Source organism: Schistocerca americana, chromosome 1, assembly GCF_021461395.2.
Source record: "Schistocerca americana isolate TAMUIC-IGC-003095 chromosome 1, iqSchAmer2.1, whole genome shotgun sequence".
Taxonomy (NCBI): domain Eukaryota; kingdom Metazoa; phylum Arthropoda; class Insecta; order Orthoptera; family Acrididae; genus Schistocerca; species Schistocerca americana.
The window spans coordinates 1265342641-1265365845 of NC_060119.1; the positions used below are offsets into that span (position 1 = coordinate 1265342641).

General features: G+C 44.5%; 1 protein-coding gene across 1 annotated transcript in view; it reads right to left on the reverse strand.

Annotated features, from left to right (window-relative positions):
- The window catches only part of LOC124598913, a 732917-nt gene that overhangs the window by 287036 nt on the left and 422676 nt on the right, over window positions 1-23205 (reverse strand). The window lies entirely within an intron of this gene.

Genomic DNA, 23205 nt, shown 5'->3' on the forward strand with positions numbered 1-23205 from the left:
TCTTGCAAACAGAAGATGCCATTGAACAGGTACATTACGATCTCTACATTTTCGATTGACGCTAGACACGTACGGCCATACGGAGTACCTCCGCAGGTATGAGAGTGATAATACAGTTTCGCTAATTATACATACATGTCACCTGTTCGTGATAGGTACCAGTCGGAGCTACACGGAGGCCTCGTGTACTGACCCGTCTTAAAGGCCGAAAGGCTGAATTTTTTTTCTTTTTTGTGCGATCTAGACTGCTACTTTTACTAAAACCAGTACCTTATACTGGACAAAATACGTTCCACAGAAATAAAAATTACATAGGAGTGCCTCAATGAAGCGAAATTTTATCCCTTATGTTTTCAAGGTTTTATCAGATTGCATAAGCAGTACTACAGGTTTGTTTCCTGGCGATGCAGTTGTGGATAGGAGAGTGTCGTCATAAGACGATCGTGAGAAACTTCAGAAAGAGTGGGACAAAATTTCCATTTGGTGCAATAAGTGACAAATTTCGTTAAATATGTGTGAATGTAAGATAATGCCCACAACAAGGAGAACGAACCCGCTAGTATCCGACTCTAAGAGTAGTTCTGAACATGTTTAGCGCGCCACATCGTGTAATACTGAGGAGTAACGCTACGAATCAATTAGAAATGAATCACGTAAAATCAAGTACTACCGAAGGCGAATGGAATACTTTCATTTATTGGAAGGGTTCTGCAAAAGGGCGATGCATTTGTAAGGGAATATCGCACAGAACGCCGTGCCACAAATTCTGAAGTGCCGTTCCAGGGTTTGGAATGCTTCTCAAGTAGACATGATGGAACAAGAGACAGCCCCTGAGGATCGTAACATGTCGGTTTAGCCCGTAAAAAAGTGTAACAGAAACCGTCGGAGAACTTAAATGGGAACCCATGAAAGGAAGGCGACGTAGTTCTCGCGGAACCATTTCGGGAAAATTTAGAGAACGAGTATTCGAAGAATGCTTTTGGGCCACTACGCTGCCACCATAACGTATCTCGTGCGTGGATAATGAGCACAACATCGAAATTTGGGCACGTTTAGAGCCATATAGTCATTCATTTTTACGTCATTCAATGCGCGCCGTGCACTGTAGAGTGGTTTTGAGGGTATATATGTAAATGTAGAGCCCACCATCCTTCAAAGAGGCCTCATTTTCTTCCTTTTTACTCTTCTGGTCTACAGTTTCATTTGCGTCCCAAAGTTCACTTCCTCAAAGTGATGTTGACACTGCCATCAAATTCAAATGCCTCCAAGCACTATGGGACAACATTTGAGGCCATCAGTCCCCTAGACTCAGAACTACTTAAACCTAACTAACCAAAGGACATCACACACATCCATGTCCGAGGCACGATTCGAACCTGCGACCGTAGCAGAACCGCTGTTCCGGACTGAAGCGCCTAGAGCTGCTCGGCCACAGCGGCCGGTACACTGCCATCCCTTTGTAGTATTGTACATTTATGTCTACATCCATGATGTGTCTCGGAGGATACTTCCGGCACCACTATCTGACTTCCCCGCGAATAGTGCGTGGGAAGAATAATTCTATGTAAGCGTCTGTAATAACACTAATTTCTCAAATTTTCTCGTCGTGGTCAGTACGCGAGATGTATGTTGGAGGAAGCAATAAGTCGTCCGACTCTTCTCGGAAATTTTAACAGTTAACCTCCCCGTGACGCACAACCCTTCTCTTGTAATGTCTCGCAGCGGAGTTTCTTGAGCACCTAGGTAGTGCTCTCGCGTCGACTAAACGGTCCAATCACGAAAAGTGGCGCTCTGCGTTGGATCTTCTCTACCTCTACTATAACTCCTATCTGGTAAGGATACCATATTGATGAACAATAGTGAAGGATCGGTCGAAAAAGCGCCTTATAAGCCACTTCCTTCATCGTGAGTTACGTTTCCTTAGGAAACCTCAGTCTGGTATCTGCCTTTCCTACTATTCGTTTTATGTGGTCATTCCACTTACGGTCGCTCTGGTTAGATTTTCCTAGATATTTTACGGTAGATACTGTTTCCAGCAGTTTCTCATCAATAGTGTAGCTGTACAGTAGTGGCTTTCTTTTCGTATGAATGCGCAGTATGATACATTTATTTACGTTCAGGGTCAACTGCCACAGCCTGGTCTGCCGGTGTGGCCGTCTTCAATTTGGCCAGTCTGCTGTAGAGCTGCCGCACGGAGTGGCCGTGCGGTTCTAGGCGCTTCAGTCTGGAACCGCGCAACCGCTACGGTCGCAGGTTCGAATCCTGTCTCGGGCATGGATGTGTGTGATGTCCTTAGGTTAGTTAGGTTTAAGTAGTTCTAAGTTCTAGGGGACTGATGACCTCAGAAGTTAAGTTCCACAGTGCTCAAGAGCCATTTGAGCCACAGGCTCCGCTATTCATCAGTCCTCTGCAGGTCATTCTGCAAATCGATACTGTCTTCTGGCGTTGCCATTTGGTTACCAACATCCGCATCAGTCTTAAGCAGCCTTCGACGTTTGCTAGTAGATCATTTATACACATTATAAACTGTAGTGGTGCACTTCCTTGTAATATTTTACAATGTCTCCCGTCTGCTGTTTCGCAAGCTCCGCTTGATTGCCCCACTTAGAAACTACAGGCTGGCAATCACTGAACTACATGAAATATAACCGTCATAACCGTTTGCGTTAGGACGTTCAAACCGCATGCTTGGCCACGAGCCATCACGGGAATTAGTACGCGCCTTGGATTAGCGACGAAACCCACTTCCATTTCGATGGGTTCGTCAAATAGCAAAAATTTGGGGCACTGAGAATCTGCATTTCGCGATCGACAAGTCTCTTCACCCTCAACGGGTGACTGTGTAGTGTACAACTTACAGTCACGGAATAATCGATGCAATATTCCTTGATGGCACGGTGACTACCGAACGGTATGTCAAGGTTTTGGATGATGATTTCATCCCAGTTTCGACGAGTTGTGGTTCATGCAAGACGGAGTTCGGTCTCATCGAAGCAGGAGAGTGTCTGATCTCCTGGAAAACGCGTTCTGGCTCTGAGGTACCCAGAGGCCACTGGCATGGGCCTCGATTGGCCGCCGTATTCTCCTGACCTAAGGACATGCGACTCCTTTTTGTGGGGCTATATCAAATGTGGTGTCACCGCCAGACACCACACTTGCTAGGTGGTAGCCTTTAAATCGGCCGCGGTCCGGTAATATACGTCGGACCCGCGTGTCGCCACTGTCAGTGATTGCAGACCGAGCGCCGCCACACGACAGGTCTAGAGAGACTTCCTAGCACTCGCCCCAGTTGTACAGCCGACTTTGCTAGCGATGGTTCACTGACAAATTACGCTCTCATTTGGCGAGACGATAGTTAGCATAGCCTTCAGCTACGTCATTTGCTACGACCTAGCAAGGCGCCATTATCAATTGCTATTTATCATGTGATACATGTACCGTCAGACCGATGTTCACCAATTATGAATTAAAGTTAAGTATTCCAGTAGTTACTTTTCTTTGCTACTATAAATTCCCTTAACTGTTCCAGACCTCACGCCAGCCTGCGTGAGCTTAAACGCGTGCCTTTCGGCTTCACCTCGTAGTGGCTTGGCTGTCTTGCCAAGTGACAACATTAAAGACAAGATGTACAGCAATAAGCCCAAAGCCACTGCTGAGCCCAAAACAGCCAGTCTGGAGGTCATCGACAGCATCGGTGTTCCGACACCTCAGCCGGTCATGCAGAATTGCGCTATTCGTCTGCGCAACATCATCCTCAATGATGGCAGGCTCATCGAACATGTCATAAACTAAATCCGAATATCTGTAGGGACGTTTACATCTTCAATAAAGTGTGTGCACCTCGCAGTTTGGCCGGCCGGGGTGGCCGAGCGGTTCTAGGCGCTACAGTCTGGAACCGCGCGACCGCTACGGTCGCAGGTTCGAATCCTGCTTCGGGCATGGATGTGTGTGATATCCTTAGCTTAGTTAGGTTTAAGTAGTTCTAAGTTCTAGGGGACTGATGACCTCAGAAGTTAAGTCCCATAGTGCTCAGAGCCATTTGAACCTCGCAGTTTGTAAATAATTTACATTTTTTCATATAGTTCAATAATTGTCAACCTGCAAGTGTCTATTAAGCGATATCATAATAACAGAATCGAGATAAAAACATGCAACTGCCCCCGATAGTTTTACGGTATGTCTCTTTCTTGTTATAATACTAAACTCTTAAAGACTTGATATATTATGTTACCTGTCAATTTCTTTCCAATGTTCCCATAAAGATATAAATTCAGGGACTGTTCAGCCAAATATCAGGCGAGCTGGTAATCTGGCACTAGGAGTCCGTAGTGGGAATATAACAGAGAATTTTCCAGTTCCGGCATTTGCCTTGCAACCAAAGCAGTCCTCCCGTAAACGTTAGTCAGTACCCGGTGATAGGAGCTAACCTTAATTCTAGGACAACACGTCACAGATGAAAACTGCTTTGCATATATGGAACGGTATATATCTGCTCAGAGTAAATTCGATTACTCAGCGATTCTACAGTAGCAAAGTGACTGACGCAACGGATCTCGATCGGGAAAGACGTAGCAGTATAAATATCCTATCACAGTTTTAGAGGTAATTGTCTGGAAAATAGATTTAAGTAGCGGCTTTTTGTCGTGATAGGCTGAAACAGAGGTGCCGCTTGCAGTGAAAGCATTGACTGAAACCTATAGCTTACTATGCTGTACAACAGACGTTACTCTGATGGCCGCCAGACACAGAATGTGCGGCGCTCGCCCTGCAGAGCCCTTCACGCGCCCAGTGTGTGACGTCACATCCACCTGCTACCGTGTTCGCTTCCCTATTGTAACTTGACAGCTGTCGATCTTTCTTTTCGTCGTACTTATAAGTTATTTTATTCCAGTCCCGTTTTCAACTAATGCAGAATGGTAAGAAGAGCTGAAACCTGTTATAACGGAACCCGAGAGTTGCTGGTAATTTCACAACTTGAGGTCGCTGCATGGCTGCCCTGCTGTTGCCTATAGCCTTGACAAAGCTCAGTAACTAGATGCTCAGAAGGCAGTTTGGACATTTCAGTTGTTTAAACGGATTCCGCTACACGGCGGATCTTTCACTACGTCTACACAGTAAGTGTTACCTGCTGCACTCGAAAGGATCAACTGGGACGCACCGTTGCTATTAAAGCCGACGGGTGGTTTCGATTGTACGCCGAGGTCAGTGGCCGGAGATGAGCGCCACAGGGACGGAAAATGTGAAAGGCCAGCCGCGGCCGTCGCGCTCGATACCAACCAGACAACAAAGGGACGCGTGTGTGCAGTCTCCTCTCTGCTGAGCGTGGATATAGCGGCTCTTATTAGGGGAGGCACCGCATCACAGCACGCCACTGCACTAAGAGTTAAATTGTTCTTTTGTAGGATATTCCAGTTACCAATTCAGTCAGTGAAAACTATTAATGCCAAAAGCGACAGACTGGCTGTGCCTCCTGCATAATGTTACGGTATTAACCAGTTTTTACGGAGATTTGTCTGCTATAAAAACATTAGACGTGCTTGTTACGCCAGTGCCGAGTTCACTGCTAGCTACTGTCGTCACAAACCGTAAATGTTATTACCGGCGAAACTATAATAAATAGTTCTGTGACTAAATGGCTTTCATGGCCTTCCTAGTGGTATTAAAAATACGTCTGCAGGCTTCTATCGCCGCCGTCATTGGTAAGGAACATAAACAACTATCAGGGAATAACGGAGGAAGCATAACAACAAAAAGTCCGCAGCTTGTGGTCGTGCGGTAGCGTTCTCGCTTCCCACGCCCGGGTTTCCGGGTTCGATTCCCGGCGGGGTCAGGGATTTTCTCTGCCTCGTGATGACTGGGTGTTGTGTGCTGTCCTTAGGTTAGTTAGGTTTAAGTAGTTCTAAGTTCTAGGGGACTGATGACCATAGATGTTAAGTCCCATAGTGCTCAGAGCCATTTGAACCATTTTTGAACAACAAAAATGGCTCTGAGCACTATGGGACTTAACAAAAAAATGGTTCGAATGGCTCTGAGCACTATGAGACTCAACTTCCGAGGTAATTGGTCCCCTAGAACTTAGAAATAGTTAAACCTAACTAACCTAAGGACATCACACACATCCATGCCCGAGGCAGGATTCGAACCTTTGACCTTAGCGTTCGCGCGGTTCCAGACTGAAGCGCCTAGAGCCGCTCGCCACCCCGGCCGGCGAGGTAACTGTAACGTGTTGTGCGCGTCACGGGGTTACACGCATACGTTCACGTCCAATCGTATAAATTCGTCGGGCCACTTTTATTTGCCCCGTGTTCGCCCATCGAGCAACACCAATGAATTTCTGAAGAAGATCCTAGCAGAGGGATCGAAACGTCGAGCACTGAAGACGAACATATCATCATACGCGACTGGAACAGAAAAGGGAGGTAATGACAGTGGCACGTAAAATGCCCTTCGCCACACACCGTTGGGTGGCTTGCGGAGTATAAATGCAGATGTAGAAGAGTATCTATATAACGTATAGACATACGAAGACACTACATAGATAAACTACAGAAATATTGTTGGCAAGTGGTTCTTCACAGCTGGTGAGCGCTGTACGAAACTCTTTAACGTATACAAACACAGTGGCAGCTGTTACGTGAGCAGCTTTTACTTTACAACCAGTTCTAGTGTTTCGTATTATTTTCAGGTACAGAAACATCATCAAGGTGCACTCGTGTGCACGTTACAATTTACGAACATTTAATGAAGCCTGCCTATGACAAAAGCCCCTTCAAACAGCATTTGAACAAAAGTTTATAAATATTCAGTCTGAGGCTTCCCATTGCTCAAATGGGACCCTAAGTAACTTCTGACACAGATTAAATTGATAAAAATGTATGGATGTTCATAATGTGAACAGGTTTACTCTGTGGTGACATTTTTGAAACAGTGAAACTGATTGCAAAATAAAAGCAATTCACCTACCACCTGTCTGCGAGTGTATTGTTTATGAATGTAATACACAACACAAATACATTGCTGAAGCACATAAAAGTAAAATGTTCAAATGTGTGTGAAATCTTATGGGACTTAACTGCTAATGGTCATCAGTCCCTAAGTTTACACACTACTTAACCTAAATTATGCTAAGGACAAACACACACACACACCCATACCCGAGGGAGGACTCGAACCTCCGCCGGGACCAGCCGCACAATCCATGACTGCAGCGCCTGAGACCGCTCGGCTACATAAAAGTAAAAGGCATCCAATGAAACAAGCGATTCCCTAAGGCTGCCATGTAATAAGTTGAACTAATCTACATAAGCGAGACTGCTATCATGAAAATAACGGGAGCTACCTAGCCTTTACAAGACCTTCGATGGCTGCATGTAACTGTAGCAGCGCTTACAAGTTTGCCTGCTAACGTGTTTTGAGGTTTCCGTATGCTGAGACGTAAAAATATTAGTTTAGAGCTGTGAAGAATTACGTTGTAAGTTACATATAAACAATGAAACGTGATTTCAAAAGGATGTATAGTGAGGTCACGCCTTTTAAATTAAGGATACCGAGCAAAGCACATGATGTCCAGAAATAAGGGAGAACTTTTCGTCACACATTTACACCACACTTTAATATGCTTTGGTGGCCCCTCTGCGTGGCAATCGCGTTCTTATTGCACACCAATGTAGCATTCATTTCCTTTGGGGATACATTAAGGACTGTGCGTCCGAATCTCCTGTAACGGATCTTGTAACACTGCTATGATGGATAAGTATAGCCGTCCGAAGTGTCAGTGTTGACATACTCAAGCGTGGATGTCCAGAAATGGATCCCAGGCGCTAATGTGATGAGCAGGCACTTGTATTTACGGGACGCAAACAGAGCTCTCCCAGGCGACGGAACCGAATGTACTCTGCTGTTTGCGGCCAACTGTTCGCGACCGCAAGTAACGAGTTGGGCCGCGACTTTCCTCTCGGGAAGGCCTGTGAGTCATGCAAAGGGAAGGCGGGAGTGAGGCGTGGGTGTCAACAACAGGCAGAGGCAGACTCAGACACAGCCCAGCGCACTTCCTGGTGCGTCCGGGTTCCGTCCAGGAATGACAGGAGGTAGGTCGAGACGATGACGTCACCCAGCACAGTCGCTTCTCCGCTGAAACTGACGGACGGCGTTCCGACACGAGCGGTTCCACTCTGTAGATCGGTCCATACGCTGTGATTTGTCTGCGCAGCTCGCCGCAGTACAGACAAATCGCTGCGCGTGAACCGCAGACCTGCACGGATGTAATAACTCCGTCACGTACGGAGTACGAAGATTGGGCAGAATTGCTCGAAAGTGTACACGTACGTCATAGCTGTGCAAACAAATCGGTTCCTTTGGACAGGGAACCGGCGCGGATTTGAGCGAGCTGGCGTATGCCAAGTACCACAGGTCGACTTTGTGGACGGACACCCTCCTCTAGCACTACTTTTCCTCATCAGAAGTAGTCGATACCAGAACCAATATTATCTCAACCGTTTATCTAAAAAATTTCGTAGAATTTTACACAAAATATATTTCAAGCTAAAAACTATGAAATAGAATTATTTTATTTTCATTGTTACAATCGATATGTACTAGCTCTGTATGTACAGTTAAAATTACTTTAAAAATTGAAATTACGAAATATTTGGCACACTTACAATGTCTATTATTACTTACGCAATCTGGTACTGTTTATTATGTTTATTTCTGGATTTATTTTTAAATTAATAGAAATTCATTTGTCAAGAAAATTTCTGAACGCTTTGGAATATTGTTATTACTGCAGACTGAGAAAGTAGTAGTGGGCGTTCATCTGATGTGATAGGACGTGTTTTTACATTTTGGAACAACAATGTAATGTCGGCTTTGTTTATGTGAAAATTCAAAAGACAATGTGCGTCAATTGGAAAATGAGAACCTAAAATGTGAAAACTTCAGCTTCAAGAATCAGACCCCTAGACATGAAGAACTGGGACCAACTACGAGAAAATAAGATAAGTATAAAATTTATTGTTTGTCTTACTCCTCTCGCATTTTTTTGAGAAGACTTTACGATCGACAGTAAAAGTGACAACAACAAAGGAGGGAGGGGGAGATTGCCGGCCGCTGTATCCTAGCGGTTCTAGGAGCTTCAGTCCGGAACCGCGCTGCTGCTACGGTCGCAGGTTCGAATCCTGCCTCGGGCATGGATGTGTGTGATGTCCTTAGGTTAGTTAGGTTTAAGTAGTTCTAAGTCTACGGGACTGATGACCTCAGAAGTTACGTCCCGTAGCGCCTAGAGCCATTTGAACCACTTTTTGGAGGGGGAGATTACAACTTCCTTCCCCGATTTGTGCGTGTTCGCACTGTATCATTGCGGACTCGCTAAGGAATTACATTTCCCTCTAACGGTTTGGGCTCCACTGATTCTTCGCCTTGGATTTATGAGTGCACGCTACGAGGGTTTTATTAGCAGCGTGGCACGCTCTACCGCTCATGATGTGGGGGCGTTTGGAGGGCCAGAGGCAGGTGTCCTGGTAGGCGGCAAGGTGACCGCCGGCAAGGACGTGACGCCGCGTGGGCGGCTACGAGGGGCGTTCCACAGGGCTACATTCTTGGACCAGTTTTATTCCTCATTTCCAGAGCGTGTTAGAGGGCTTCTTATCTGTTACAGTTTCAGTGCAGATAATGTACTGCAAGCAATCAGTTTCTAGTTCACAGGTACTAAGTTGAGAAAAGTCATTTGTGAGTCACACATGTCTCGTATGATTAATAATCTGCTCTTTTCCAACTGTGTCATAACTAGCAGAGTGAAGGATAGCAAACGAGTGAAAAGAGACGCAAAGCACTCAAGGAGTGAATATGACCTTCTGCAGAAGCTGAACCCATCTACATTTACTTACTCTTCATCTCCACTTCATGGATTACGTATTCTTGTCCATTACCGGTGTACAAGTTATCTCCAGCGTGACCTAGGTGGTCCTCGATCTCTTCTTCACTTTAGCATGTAACTCCATGCTCCAATTCTGTCTCCTTTTCAATATTTCATTACGTACTGCTTCTACATTTAATTATTTCTTAATAACTTGATTTTGTATCCAAACCATCCTCGTTCATCCTTTAACGCTCCTTAGAAACCTTATTTTTGTAGTTTTGTTTCAGAATTGGTGTTGAGTCGCCACCCTGCCGTAAAGCAATATGGGTAAAGCTGTCACCCCAAAAGATTTCATTTTCTCACGAATTTTTTTCAAAGTTCTTTGAATGATTCCGCATACAGCTTGAAAATGGCCCACTTGTTGTTCTTTGTCCTCATCATTATAAAAACTTTTGTGAGAGAAGAGCTACTTAAAATTCGATACTTGCTCTATAAAATGTTGTTTTCCTCTAAATACCGTAATTTTCGTTTAATTAGCTAAGAGTATAAATTCGTAAGATTTATATCGACAAGATACATGGAGTGTTTGAACAGTTACTACTTGATAATTTAATTCCTGGACCTACATTACAATCAGAATATTATTCTCTCTCAGTACTTGACATGAACTTACTCTATCTTCACTTGCCTTTTCATCCCTTCATTTCACATAGGATAATGTTATGGGTTGATACAGTCCCGACACAAGAGTGCCATCTAAAAGCATACCATCAACACCATGGATGGATGATAATTCACAAACACCATTTAGGTCATTATTTGAAATCATAAAGCCCCTTACATCTTGACACTGCATATATTATGTCGCGGCTGGCGTACTATCAGTTAGACAGTAGTCATTCCTTCCACTGAGCATCCATAAAATCATTATCAGCCAGGAGGTTAACATTCATTCCCACAACCTTACAGGGGTCAGTCGCAATACCCGCTACACTTCTCGTCCTCTACAGCTTTTACGGCAATCAGATGTCTTTAAGACCCGCCTGTTGTGTGCCCTTTGGCCTACAGTATTGTATTGTGAGCATCTATACTGGATGCAGCCCGTTCTCCTGTACTAGGAGATATATAACGCTTCGCCTCTAGTGTTAACTTTTTTTTTTAATGTACGTACAGATCTAACTGTGGGATTGTAAGAGAACAGCCGGTTTGGTGGAGGAGATTGCGAAACTCGAACAAGCCAGTTAGTTGTCTACGGGTCAGTTGTGAAGCCATTATTTGGCTGGTCCTAATCGCTGGCGGAGATATCCTTGCTTTCATTACATCCTCATTTAAACAAACGAACGTCTCTGACGTTAATATGTATCTGAAAATTAATAATTGCAAACTGGAAGGAGCCACATCAAAATTAAAAGCATCCAAAGAAATCCAGTAACATGATCACACTCATCTCCTGGACGCAAGAGAATAGTTACTCAAATTACAGAACTTTTTAATTAACAACCTATTCGATTATTCAGTACTTGCACTTCAACTCAGCAAAGTGCCCTTATATTTTGGATCTAGTATTATATTAAAATTTCCATACCCTTTAGTGACAAACTACAAGTTCGTTTCAAAAGTTCAAAATCGATTTCTTGTTCCATATTTCCCATATCTGCGTAATCGGAGCATTTTCTCCATCCGTCGTGGTGTCTTCGTCGACAGGGTCTTCAGCACTTTCTTCCTCCGTGAAAGAATTCCGCGACGCAACGCATTGTCTCATTACGCTCTTTCATCATTTCAGCCGCTTCCTTGGGCAGCTGACATGGCCTTTTTTAAGGCCCGTCTCCTTTGCGGTGTAAGCGGTTCGGCGTTTTCCTCTCCCCACCACAGGCGCTTGCTTTGCTTTGCTTTTACCGTTCCCCACCCCAGCACTGCAAAGTATTCCGACGTGGCCTGCGTTTAGACCGGGGAACTAACTGCAAGTCAACACGACCCGAGTTCCGCCCGCGAGCTGTTAATGAGGGCGTGCCGTGAGCCGTGCTGCCTCCTGGCGTTAATTGCGCCAATTACTGCGCGCTCCGCTGCCCGACTGTGACTGCTGCACCTGCGCCAGACCACACACACACACACACACACACACACACCAGGCTACCATCACCACCGCCCTTATGGTGGAAGCGCGGGGGGCAGAGGTGTTCATGTGTCGTGCCAAACACAACAGGGTGGGGTGCACTCTGCCTTGCCGACTCTTGCAACAACGGCAGTACTGTGGTTCCGTCTAGTACTTGTTTACGTATTATAATCACACAAGAATACTTCCTGAGTACAGGCGGTGCTCCAAAGCTGTAACGCATTCTATGAAGCTCATGTTCGAAATCACAACGACTGCTGTTGTGTGTCTAAAATCAAGTATTTATGCCTAACACAAGTAAATCACGAAAAATCGTTTGTATTAAAAAGTTACTTTTTCTGGAGCCTTTCAGTGTACAGAACGTGAAAGGACAGACACCGCGCACACGAATACGTGCGCCTTGGCGGCAAACGATGACACCTTCAGTGCGCATGCACACTCCGTTCGACCTCTCGCGGGAATCAAATGAGGTTGAGAGCAACGAGGGTAATGGACGGGTCGTACGTAGCGTGAGACATACGAGATTTTGGGTTGGACGGGAAGCGTGCTCAGATAGCCCAAGTGGATAAGGCGACCACTTTCGGTAAGCGGGAAATCCCGGTTCGCGTCCTGGTCCGGCACGAATTTTCACTTCTCACCATTGGATTTATTTCAATGCCCGATTGCAGCTGATGTTGGAATATCCCTTTCGTCATTGAATTGTTTCTCCTATTTATATACTCTATCTCTGTGGTGTCACAGCCAGACATCACACTTGCTAGGTGGTAGCCTTTAAATCGGCCGCGGTCCGTTAGTATACGTCGGACCCGCGTGTCGCCACTGTCAGTGATTGCAGACCGAGCGCCACCACACGGCAGGTCTAGAGAGACTTCCTAGCACTCGCCCCAGTTGTACAGCCGACATTGCTAGGAATGGTTCACTGACAAATACGCTCTCATTTGCCGAGACGATAGTTAGCATAGCCTTCAGCTACGTCATTTGCTACGACCTAGCAAGACACCATTACCAGTTTATATTCAGTGTAATAATGTCTAAACAAGAGCGATGTTCTCCAATTGTGGATTAAAGTTAAGTATTCCAAGAACTACGTTCTTTTCTTTATAGGATAATTACTTTACCTCGTTCCAGACCTCACGCCAATCGGCGTGAGCTTAACGCGTGCCTTTCGGCTACCTCCGAGTGGCTTGGCTGTCTTGCCACGCCACTACAATCTCCCTATAGATAATATTTAATAAACTATGTACACTTAACAATGTGCTGTTTTGCTTTCTTCTTCGAAGTCGATTTAACACAAAACCTGTGGATTAGGAAAGCTGTATTTATGGCTTCCCAACTTATGATCTGAATACTACTACGCAATCTGAATCGTCCGAAACTTCGTAATTCTACCCACTGCGTATTAAGACAACGCGAAATAGTATCACTGAAGCCACCGTCCTCATTTATCCAGTTTAAAAGGATCGCGGTTCCGCTGGCAGTAACAATAACGAACGCTCAAGGTCGGACATTCTGATACTCTGGAATTAATTTAAGACCCACGTGTTTTTATCATAGTCAACAATATTTCCCTTTCAGCAACTCTTGCCACACAGTGTACCAAAAACAAGAACTGTTAGGAGACATGCTACATATATTTTTAAAGCAGTAGTTAACACGCACATCAATCTAAAAGTATAGATTTGCTGTTCTTCCTAACAATCTGTTTGAAAAGGGCATTTAAAGAAGTAGGCAAATTTTTCGCACGCTCAGTTGTATGCTGCCCTTTCACGAAGTGACAGTTCAAAAAACCAGTTCGGACTCTTACCACACCGAATAAGAAACTTAGAAACAATGAGAACGATTATGATTTATCGTAATTTGTTAGTTCCACACGCGCAAAGTAGGCGAAGTGCTGAAATCTGTGTCCCGCAGATATCACAGACTACGTCTGTCTAACTCCCATACATATTTAGCAATTGTGAAGCACTGCAGTACGATAATAAAAACAAACTCATTAAGTGGATGAAGAAACAAAGTGAATCAATCGACATTCAGTTGTTGCAGCTGATGAATATAGAACAATTACCCACAGTCGAAAATGTGTGAAATTACCCATAAAAAAAGAAAAACAAAGCTGACTTTTCTAAAGCAGTGGGATAATTAAACTGTAGAAGCTTGCAAACAGTGTTGTAAGTAGTCGTGTATTTTGTAGTCTATTTTATAGTATACCTTAGTGCAGCTCAACTTTATAATTGGAACTACTGTATAGTTAGTGTTTAGACGCCGTGTGAGTGAAATTTATCTAATTGCTGTATTTAGAATTTTTTAAATGTTTTGCTCTGAAATGTTCGTTAACTTTACTGTAGAATAAATAGTTCAGTATGACATTGCCCTATATTGTTTGATAGCGGGGGCAAAGCAAGTCCCCCGTAACCCACGTTGTTTCAGGCATCTACTGTGTATTATTTCTGATTCAACGTAGTCCTGTATTACAACTCGTTCATTACTTCGTACCGGGCGAGGTGGCGCAGTGGTTAGCACACTGGACTCGAATTCGGGAGGGCGACGGTTCAAAACCCACGTCCGGCCATCCTTCCCTAATCCGATGGGATCTATGACCTCGTTGTGTGATCCTGTGTCCCCAAACCAACCAACAAACATACCCGTCGTGATTTGCGAAAGGTTTCGTTTTATACAAACATTGGTGTCAAGAAGTGCAGAGGTCCTCAAGGGGTACGACTATATGTGCAGAGGTCAAGAGAAGAGCATGGGATACACAAAAGAAACCTGTTGTTGTTGTGGTCTTCAGTCCTGAGACTGGTTTGATGCAGCTCTCCATGCTACTCTATCCTGTGCAAGCTTCTTCATCTCCCAGTACCTACTGCAACCTACATCCTTTTGAATCTGCTTAGTGTATTCATCTCTTGGTCTCCCTCTACGATTTTTACCCTCCACGCTGCCCTCCAATACTAAACTGATGATCCCTTGATGCCTCAGAACATGTCCTACCAACCGATCCCTTCTTCTAGTCAAGTTGTACCACAAACTCCTCTTATCCCCAATTCTATTCAATACCTCCTCATTAGTTAGGTGATGTACCCACCTAATCTTCAACATTCTTCTGTAGCACCAGATTTCGAAAGCTTCTATTCTCTTCTTGCCCAAACTATTTATTGTCCATGTTTCACTTCCATACAAGGCTACACTCCATTCACATACTTTCAGAAACGACTTCCTGACACTTAAATCTATACTCGATGTTAACAAATTTCTCTTCTTCAGAAACGCTTCCCTTGCCATTGCCAGTCTACATTTATATCCTCTCTACTTCGACCATCATCGGTTACTTTGCTCCCCAAATAGCAAAAGTGTCTCATTTCCTAATCTAATTCCCTTAGCATCACCCAACTTAATTGGACTACTTTCCATTATCCTCGTTTTGCTTTTGTTGATGTTCATCTTAGATCCTCCTGCCAAGACACTGTCCATTCCGTTCAACTGCTCTTCCAAGTTCTTTGCTGTCTCTGACAGAATTACAATGTCATCGGCGAACCTGAAAGTTTTTATTTCTTCTCCATGGATTTTAATACCTACTCGGAATTTTTCTTTTGTTTCCTTTACTGCTTGCTCAATATACAGATTGAATAACATCGAGGAGAGGCTACAACCCTGTCTCACTCCCTTCCCAACCACTGCTTCTCTTTCATGCCCCTCGACTCTTATAACTGCCATCTGGTTTCTGTACAAATTGTAAATAGCCTTTCGCTCCCTGTACTTTACCCCTGCCACCTTCAGCATTTGAAAGAGAGTATTCCAGTCAACATTGTCAAAAGCTTTCTCTAAGTCTACAAATGCTAGATACGTAGGTTTGCCTTTTCTTAATCTTTCTTCTAAGATAAGGCGTGAGGTTAGTATTGCCTCACGTGTTCCAATATTTCTACGGAATCCAAACTGCTCTTCCCTGTAAAGAATTCGCGTTAGTATTTTGCAGCTGTGGCTTATTAAACTGATTGTTCGGTAATTTTCACATCTGTCAACACCTGCTTTCTTTGGGATTGGAATTATTATATTCTTCTTGAAGTCTGAGGGTATTTCGCCTGTTTCATACATCTTGCTCACCAGATGGTAGAGTTTTGTCAGGACTGGCTCTCCCAAGGCCGTCAGTAGTTCTAATGGAATGTTGTCTACTCCCGGGGCCTTGTTTCGACTCAGGTCTTTCAGTGTTCTGTCAAACTCTTCACGCACGTATCTCCCATTTCATCTTCATCTACATCCTCTTCCATTTCAATAATATTGTCCTCAAGTAGATCGCCCTTGTATAGACCCTCTATATACTCCTTCCACCTTTCTGCTTTCCCTTCTTTGCTTAGAACTGGATTTCCATCTGAGGTCTTGATCTTCATACAAGCGGTTCTCTTTTCTCCAAAGGTATCTTTAATTTTCCTGTAGGCAGTATCTATCTTACCCCTTGTGCGATTAGCCTCTACAGCCTTACATTTGTCTTATATCCATCCCTGCTTAGCCATTTTGCACTTCCTGTCGATCTCATTTTTGAGACCTTTGTATTCCTTCTTGCCTTTTAGAGGAGGGGATTCGCGGGTGCACGGCAAGGGGGTGTGCATCAAAAGAATCGAAATAAAGAAAACTGAAAAAGTGGCCCTGTTTTTAATGGATCTGTTTATCTGGACTGTATGCGTGTGTATAAAAGTCCGGAGCTGGCAGCGGCTGTTTTGGTGTCGAGTGAGCAGCTCGCTCGGCGCTTTACAAGATCAAGGCCGCCCGGCCGGAGGAGGCGTTATTATTCACGAGGCGGACTCGTTAGGCGGGTGAAACTCTAATCGGAGGCCGCGTCTCGAGTTTCGCCGAGGACCGTGCAGCGACGAGTCGGCGGCTGATGTGTAGACTGTCTACACTCTACAGTCTTCAGTATAATGCGGCGGCCGCAAGCCAGGCTGCGGTGTAAGGGGACACCTGCCGTCTAATGGGGCGCAACACGCCGCTATCGATGGATCGTTAGGACAGGCCGGGATCGACCCGTCGTGTCGTTAGGGAGGCCAGCTATCTTTTGCGGCTGGCAGCGAGTGAGCCTGCGAGTGGAGTGGGGGCAAGAAGAGCCAGACGAGACAGGGCACGGACAAGGACAAGGACAGGACAGGACAAGGACAGGACAAGACCAGACAGGGGTCCTTATTTGGAGGCTGACTGCGAGCGGCAACAGCGGGAAGCACCTGCCGCAGCCGAGAGGCGGCAGAACCCGCATGCTCGGCAATAAAAACCGATGAAACCACCGTCTCTTACGAATGTGCGATGTTTATGTCACGGTACACCGATGGCTCAATAGAGTGAACAACTCCGGGAGAGTCAAATTACCGGGAATTGGGCTGTGGTGCGCCACAAGCAAGCCTGACAGGTACACTTTTACATTTTCAATAACTTTTTTTGTAGCTACGTTATTCATGACTTATTATGGTTCTGTGAAAGTTTAATTAAAGTTTCTGGTGCAAGTCATTTTACATAATTACTTTGCAACTGTATTTTAAAATTATTCACTTACTGTTTAGACGTGTCAAATGATTGTGTTTGGCGTAAGCACTGTCACCTGTTTCGTTGTTGTTGTGCTTAATTGTATTTTTAATCTTTGTTCGTATCTATTTTTCAATCGTTTTAATTTTGTTGTGGTTTTTACTCTTTAATATCAGTTCTGTACTTAACATTACGATCGCACAATTAAAAAAAAAAAATTGGCTCTCAGCGCTATGGGACTCAACATCTGAGGTCATCAGTCCCTTAGAACTTAGAACTACTTAAACCTAACTAACCTAAGGACATCACACACATCCATGTCAGAGGCAGGATTCGAACCTGCGACCGTAGCAGTCGCGCGGTTCCAGACTGAAGCGCCTAGAACCGGAAGGCCACTCCGGCCGTCGTTTTTAACACAGCTCGGTGATTTAATATACGACTGTTGTCGGTGTGAGTTGCTTGTTTCATTTCTTAAGTAGCTATTGCTTTAGTCCAGTTTCCTGTTTTGAACTGTAGGCAACCTGCAGGTGTTCTGACAACGAAACCGGTCATAGCGCAATAAATGCGTAGTTGTACCAGCTGAGGTGGTTTTTATTACTTATTAAGAGCTGTCAGCTGTGATGTCCAACATGATCAATTTTTTCCAGTGTACTGTACGTAAAAGATTTCTCATGTACGAACAGCAGCAGTGTCGGACTGTTTGCTAAATGATAGTGTTACCTGCAGGAAAGTATAGTCGTTTCATAATCGTAGCGAATTCTCGTAGCACTTCGACGAAATTTCCACTTAATGCAACGAATGGGAAACCTCTACGAATGTAGATAAATATAACGCCTATAACAAAGAGAAAGAACCTGGTACTATCCGATTACAAGATTAGTGGTGAACAGTTAGTGTTCGCCATATCGTTTAAATATTTACATAAGGAGCTGGCGTACTGAAACGCATGATCCGGGCTCATCACTATTTAAAACTTCATAATGCATTCTTGCCGTCCTAAATCACTCGTCAATAAATTGTAAAGTGCAAGCGAGACTGTAGAAGTAAAGTTTTAGCTATCACTTAGGAAAATTAAAACCACGTAATTAATTTTTTGTTCGTTTGCAGCTAGGAGTCTGCAGTTACGGAACCTGTAGCGGCACGCTACGGTATTTTGGCGCGGGGATTTTTATGCGTTCCAGGACTCCACACCTTTACCTCCAAGCAACAAGAAAATCACTGTAAAAAAGCTCCCAAAATAAAAGTTATATTCCCCAGGTCGCAGTTGAGACATATCCAGATTACTAGCTCCAGTAGAGTTATATAACCATCTTTAGATCATCGGATGTGTCAATTACAAAGCTCTTACATATGACTCATAATTGTATCAGTAAGGCACAGAGGTTTCAAAGATATAAGATAGAGCGCACACACTACTGTCAGATATGTTTATATTTATGGAAGGGAATTAAAGAAAAAAATTATTATGTTACTTTATTTTTTCGAGGCGATAAACAAAACTTTATGGCCACCCATCTTACACAACGTACTATAGCTTACTTGTTGTCGCTTCGTGCTACCACGGTATTTATTGTCCAGGGTTATGTTCTCCATAGTTTCTCCAGAAAGGAAAATGCCAGGATGGTTCCTTTGGTGAAAGGACGCTACCGACATCCTTCTCCATTCTGGCATTTCATTCCTCGAACCACATCTTTCTGGTAATGTCTTTCTCTGGGGACTGTTTCCGGAATGAATTAATATTCTGCTGAGGAGTGTGCGCTGATCACAGAGTGAAAATTCGTCCTTCGCAGGCTGTGGCAACCGTCCCGGAACGTATGCAGGAGAACAGTGATGTTTGGAAGATGCGGTATTGGCGGAAGCAGAGCTGTGAGAGCTGGTTGTGGCCAGTGCTTGGATAGCTTTGTCAGTGGAACTCTTGCCTGTGAAAGACAAAGGTACCAAGTTTGAGTTCTAATCAGGAAATTAACCTGCCAGGAAGTTTTAAAATGGGCTGTGTGCCGGCAACAACTTCAGTCTCTCCCTTTTATCTTATCAAAAACAAAAACTTGACAATAAAAGTCATGTGTAATAAGTGTACTACACATGAAAAGGAAAGGTGTCAATGTACCTGAAGGAAGGAATCCTTTGAAACAGGTTAGCATCTTTCAGCCGACAGTGTCACATGGCTTTACCGCAGTTTGGCAAGGGCCTGCACTGACCAATTGTACGCGATTCTTCACAGTACGATAACTCTGGGCGTTCCACTACAAATCAGTGCGGTTGCAGATATATGGCGGGGGCGTGTTGCCGCATTAAAGCGACCGGAGAATGGAGTGGGGGTCAAGATGACAGAGTATCGACGTTTCGTCCCCTCCGTGTGCCGTCATCGTCAGCACTCCGCAGGGGCTGACCATTTTGAGTAGCGCGCTATCTAATCTGACGAGGCGTTACGACCGCAATTCCTTGCGCCGGCTAGCTTCCGGCATCTCAGACGCGTCGTGATAAGAAGACACATTAAAATTGCTCTCGCTAGAGAGAGAGAGAGAGAGAGAGGAGGGGGGAGAGGGGGGAAGATGGTCTCTGCCAGTTCCCAGAAGTCAGCGCGGCGAGCCACTGTTGCTTATCGACTAGTTAGTTAGTTGTAGACACTCGTAATGACTAGCGGCGCGCGTAGACAGCAGAGCCAATGGAAGGGGAGTCCGAAGTGATCTGCCAGCCGGGCATCCCGATTTATGTTTTCCGTGATTTCCCTAAACCGCTCCAGGCAAATTCCTTGGATGGTTTCTTTGAAAGAACACGGCCTATTTCCTTCCACACCCTGAGAACATTCCGAGCATGAGCTCCACCTCTAATGACCGTGATGTCGACGGGACGTTGAACCTTTGTCTTCCTAATCCTTCGTGACTGTGTAAAGTTCGTTGAGGCAAAATGCCACGCGCTTTCCGTCCATCTCCTCAGCCCTACAGTTTTCAAGGCGCGCGCGCGCACACACACACACACACACACACACACACACACACACACTCATCAACCTGCAGTGGTTGAGGTGTTCGAAAAAACTGGTGGGTATGGCTATGGAAAGGTTTACCGCTGATTTCAGACAGCAACCGGTCGAAGACAAATGAAGAAACATGTTTCTACCTTTGCTGGATCTTGAGAGTAAGGTAAAGACGTCCTCAACAAGAAAGCCGGTTTGAGCAACTCTCTGCTTTACAGGGCATGGTCCGGTTTAAGGAGGTACGCCCTTACTTTGTTCTGGCCTGGGATTTGACTCGCCTAGCCAGTTATAAAGGAAGCTACCAGTTTAATGTGGACTTTGAACAACACAAGTCTATGAAACTTCCTGACAGATTAAATCTGTGTGCCCCACCGAGACTCGAAGTCGGGACCTTTGCCTTTCGCGGGCAAGTGCTCCACCATCTGAGCTTCCCAAGCACGACTCACGACCCGTCCCCACAGCTTCAATTCTGCCAGTACCTCGTCTCCTGCCTTCCAAACTTGACAGAAGCTCTTCTGCGAACCTTGCAATACTAGCCCCCCTGGAAGAAAGGATATTGCGGAGTCATGGCTTAGCCACAGCCTGGTGGATGTTTCCGGAATGAGATTTTCACTCCGCAGTGGAGTGTGCGCTGATATGAAACTTCCTGGCAGATTAAAACTGTGTTCGCGGGTAGCTCAGATGGTGGAGCACTTGCCCGCGAAAAGCAAAGGTCCCGAGTTCGAGTCTCGGTACGGCACACAGTTTTAATCTGCCAGGAAGTTTCATATCAGCGCACACTCCTCTGCACAGTGAAAATCTCATTCTGAACACAAGTCTATGATTAGCGAACTGTTGCCTTATATGGATTATTTTTTCTAGTGCATCACCTGCTAATGGAACAGGAGAGACTGAGAACCATATTGTACTGGTACGTACAGTTCGGTGATACAGGTGTTGGTACGTGGAACTGAGGGGGGAAATTAGCAGCAAGCCAGCCGGAAAGATTTTTTTGTAAAATGGGAAAACTGGAAAATAAAGGGAAGCGAAGCGTTTGAGACGTGGTTTTACAGAAGGATGTGAAAAATTAGGTGAGCGGATAAAATAACAAATGAGGAAGGGATACGTTAAATCGGAGAGGAAAGGAACACCGTATGTGAAGACAATGAATAGTAAAAGAAAGGATGATAAGACGTGGGCACCAATACATTCCACGGTACTACTTACACAGAAAATTAGAGAGCAATAATTGCAGAGAAGGCAGAGACAGCAACTAACTGAGGGCGTTAGTTGTAGCTGCTGCTCTGAGATGAAGAGATTGTCACAGGAGGGGCAATTGCGGCTGGTCGCCTCAAACGATCCTAAAAATAAACTAATTTCACAAGCTGCGACATAGTGGAGAATTAAGAAAGTGATCCACACAGATCTCTTGTCTGTCACAAACAAATTGTCATCATAGTGTCTATGTCGGTCCGTAACGATCATCTTCAGATCTTTCAGGAAAAGGGAAGTCAAAAACAGATGAGTTTCAAAAAGTAACGAAACCGACAGAGCCTTATATTATCTAAATACGCTTAAAGTGGAATCGTCATAAGATGCAGGCTTCGTATTGTCGGATAGGTGTACTAACATCGCGTGGGCGCGGAGAATCATAATGTCAACGCTGCTGCTGGTCATAATTAATAGGTCGCAGTTGGAAAAAAAAGAAGATAGAAAACAGGTTGTGACGTATATTCGTCAGGTGCAGCTATCGTACACATATCTGGCAAACAATTAAGCAAAAACTTGCAATTAGCGTAAGAATATTATTCTGGAAATTAAATGTGTATGTGTACGGAACGTCACCGTAAAAGTGATCGCATGTAAGACAGATGTCAAACAGGCACTCAGGAAATTTAGCACAGCCACAAAGGCGGAATTTTACATGGCATTCGTTCGAACAAGAGTTGGACACTGCTCGGTAATCAGATCCGTATTGGATAGGACTGATAGAGAAATTAGAAAACATCCAAAGAAGAGATGCGCAATTCGTTACAGGTTCATTTATTAAGTGCGAAAGCGGCATGCAGATGCTCAGCCAACTACAGGGCAGACGCTGGAAGAGAGGCGTTCTGCGTCACAGTATGGTGTACTGCTAAAATTCCCAGTCAACAAATACTATGCTTCCTCGTACGCATATATCACGAAATGACCAGTAAGATTAAATTAGACACATTTGACCTCACATGGAGGCTTCCCAAAAATCGTTGTTCCTGTGTACCAATCGCGACTGGAACAGGAAAGTTGGTAGGGTGTGGAGGGAGAGAGAGGCAACGGTACTAGAAGTACCCTCCTCCCCACACCGTAATGTGGCTTACCGGATGTGGATGTAGATTTAGAAGCAGGTATGTCGTTACAGAAATAAAACCTGAGACACAGCAAAATAGGTAAATGAAATTAATTGCTTTAAGTTGTAGGAGGAGATGGTTGAGTGATACTATGTGATGCCGAACATCTGCTCTCCCAGCAGTGTGACCTGGTTTACACTACATTAGTGTAACTGTTCAGTCATGCCACACTAATATTGCTTATATATTTCGATGATGCCGCTTCGGCATGCTCTTATTAGACTAATGAAAGGCTTCTTCTGTTTTAATTGTGTTTAATAACATTTTTAAACTCTTATAGAAAATATGAAATTAGTAATTTTTCATTATTTTATAATTCATTGTTCGCAAGACGTATACAGCCCAGCAGTTGTTCAAAAATGTGTGTGAAATCTTATGGGACTTAACTGCT